Below are 2,867 nucleotides of genomic sequence, written 5' to 3' on the forward strand. Positions count from 1 at the left end.
AAACTCTGTTTGCCAATGCAACTGTTTGTACATTGAAATTTTATGTTACTACTTTGCTACATTAAAGTATTTAAGAAGTAAAAAAAAAAGCATGAATGGACATTTAGTTATGCCTCGATGTTTCAATTAATTTCTAACTAAATATTTCAAAATACTGAATTTTGAATGTTCTGCATAATATATTGAAGTTTGGTCACCTTTACAAAGAAAATTTTATTTTCTAGAATATGCACAATTTCAAATTGTGTTCAATCTCTGTACAATTAGCAATCTGTGTTTTGTTCTTTGGAACTGCTTAAGTTGTAATAAATACCTTTTACACTGAGTGATCTCTTAGTCAATAAGGAAATTCTTAAATATGTAATATGATATTTTTATTTTTTTCTAGGGAGAAATTTTAACAGAGAATTAGAAGCTGCTTTTGCTAAAACACTGACCCTCCAATTAGGCCTGCAGATGCCCAATGGGTAACTCAAAGCAGGATGAAAAGCTTGACATCTCTGCCATCATTTTGTCTCTGCCTTTTATCAGCTTAGACTCTGGATCAGGTCCCTGCTCAGCTCTGTACACAGGGACGCGAATCACTGAAGGATATCTGTGAAAAAATGGGAAACACAAGTTCGACTAGCCCTGAATTTACCTAACCTATCTCATAACACACCAGAATGTTCTGGTTTTCAACCTCATGAGGCCAACACTTGCCCAGTGTTACTGTCTCAAGAAGATGTCCACACTGACCTGTGGATGTAGGTCCGCTTCTCACCTACAGGTGCTAGGTGTGCTGCTGCAGGCTCAGAGCAGACTTCCATTGCATCCCCTTCATCCCTGAGGGCTGCAGTTGAAAGGTCAGCATCAGACCCCCGAATGGCTGGGTTGCAGAAGACAGAGTGTCAGCAACGGCTCAGCATAACTCCCACAGCCCTGGCTTTCCCCAGAAATAAACTTTCAAGCAAAGGACTCTTTTTTTCTTGCAAAGATATTCTTACTCTGTTGGCATAGCCTAATTTTACAGTGCAATTTCCAGGCTATCAAAAAAAAAAAGGGGTGAATGCTTATGGCAAGGTCACAGTTCACATAATATGCCCTGTATTTTATATATTTAAATATGATCATACTCTGTCTTTCAAATATACTGTTTTTATGGTGCCACATGGTATAAGCCTACCAAGGGAGAGGATGCTCATGGCTTTGGATGAACTCCATAGGCCCCTGCTGGCAGCTTCCTAACTCTGAAAACTAGGGCATGTGGGATTCAGCCCAGGTGCAAGTATGGGAAAGGAGTGCCTGCCATTCCTACATCCCTGTTTCGCTACTCCTGGCCAGGAACTCCTCTGCGATTTCCCTTTGCGGGGAGACTACCCTATTTGTGTAACACCTTTGAGTACTGATCCCCATGGTCAGAATGTCAGCTACCTGCAGGTATATACAAACAAAAAAAGCCTCCACCCATTCAAGCTGCTCTCACATCTCCTAAGACCAGGGGCCGCCAACAACCCTACTCCTCACGTACCCTCTGCTTGTCTTGGGCTTATCAAACTGGAAATCCGCGGGGTACAGGTGGAACCTCACCATGTGATCCTTCTGGTCTTGGCTGGTCTTAAACTTCTCTGGGCAACCTTCAATCAAGCACTGGTACTGCAAAAGATAGGGTGTCACCTCCCTGATCCAAGTCCCTAGCACAACGTGTGCCCAGCCTGATTAATTACCCACCATGTCCTGCCTCTCCGCCAGGATCTGGAAGAGGGAGTCATGCCACTCCAGAATGTGGGCATCCAGCAGGTGTCCGGAGGGGAAGGCGGGGCTGCAGAGGGAGCAGGCATTCCCGTGTAGCATGTTGTAATGGTGCTGGTAGTCCTCCAGGGCAGCGAACACCTGGCAGCAGCTGGGGACCTGACAGGTGAACTTAGGCACCCTGGGAAAGGAGGCTAATCTCAACGGAGGAGGCACACTTTGCTGAAGCAGAAACCCCAGTGTGACTTTTCATCCAGAGTAAGAGGCCCAATAAAGCTCCTGAGGTTCTTTTGGAACTGGGAACTGAACTCAGGGGTGCTCTACCACTGAGATACATACAACCCTAGCCCTTTTCATTTTTATAGTGAGACAGGGTCTTGCTACAGGACCCAGGCTGGCCTTGAACGCTGGGATTCGAGGAGTGCGCCACCGCGCCACACTCCAAGCCTTACTTATTAAAAAATGAAATTTCCCTAACAGGCCACAGGCGGAGTAGACGTGCCAACGCTTGCACCGGAGGGTCTCTGTGGAGGGATCTGAGCCCTCAGCTGCATGAGGCGGTGCGGGGGAACGGGCGCGGGCGGTGTCGCTCACCTGGATCTCTCCGGCTCCTCGGCCATCTGCGTGAGCACATCCTGCAGGTAGAGATGCCTCTGCACGTCCAGGTCCTACAGGAGACAAGCGCCGAGGTTAAGGCCGGGGCCCGCCCCAGCGTCAGGCCCCGCCCCTGCGCCCCTGCGCCCCTGCACCTCGAAGAGCTCGTGCTCCCGCGGGAGGCGCACTGGACGTGCCACAAAGCGGAAGGGCGCCGCCTGGGCCGCGGGGTCCCTCTCCACTGGCAGGTGCTGGCCGCCCCGGGAGTGCGGGCCAGGCGGGCGCGCGGCGCGACGGGCAGCAGCATCACCCTTCGCGGCGGCGCCGCAGCCCGTCGAGCCGGACGTGACGTAGCTGCGCTTCCTGTGGCGGCCCGCCAGCGCGGCGGCTACGGTGGCGGCGGAGGTGAGTCGGCGCTTAGCTGGTTCGTGCAGCTTCTGCCCCTGCCCCTACCTCTGCCCCTGCCCCTCAGGCCGCATTCTCCGCCCGCCTGCACCGGCAGGATGCGGCCGCCTCTCCCCGGCCCCGGAACGGCCCTGCAG

At 51.5% G+C, this 2,867-nt stretch overlaps 1 pseudogene; it reads right to left on the minus strand.

Moving 5' to 3' along the window:
* Positions 1-444: 444 nt before the first annotated feature.
* LOC143388581 (zinc finger protein 511-like) lies at positions 445-2,632 on the minus strand (annotated as a pseudogene).
* Between the last annotated feature and the right edge of the window lie 235 nt (positions 2,633-2,867).

The sequence above is a fragment of the Callospermophilus lateralis genome, unplaced genomic scaffold (assembly GCF_048772815.1).
Source record: "Callospermophilus lateralis isolate mCalLat2 unplaced genomic scaffold, mCalLat2.hap1 Scaffold_808, whole genome shotgun sequence".
Classification (NCBI taxonomy): domain Eukaryota; kingdom Metazoa; phylum Chordata; class Mammalia; order Rodentia; family Sciuridae; genus Callospermophilus; species Callospermophilus lateralis.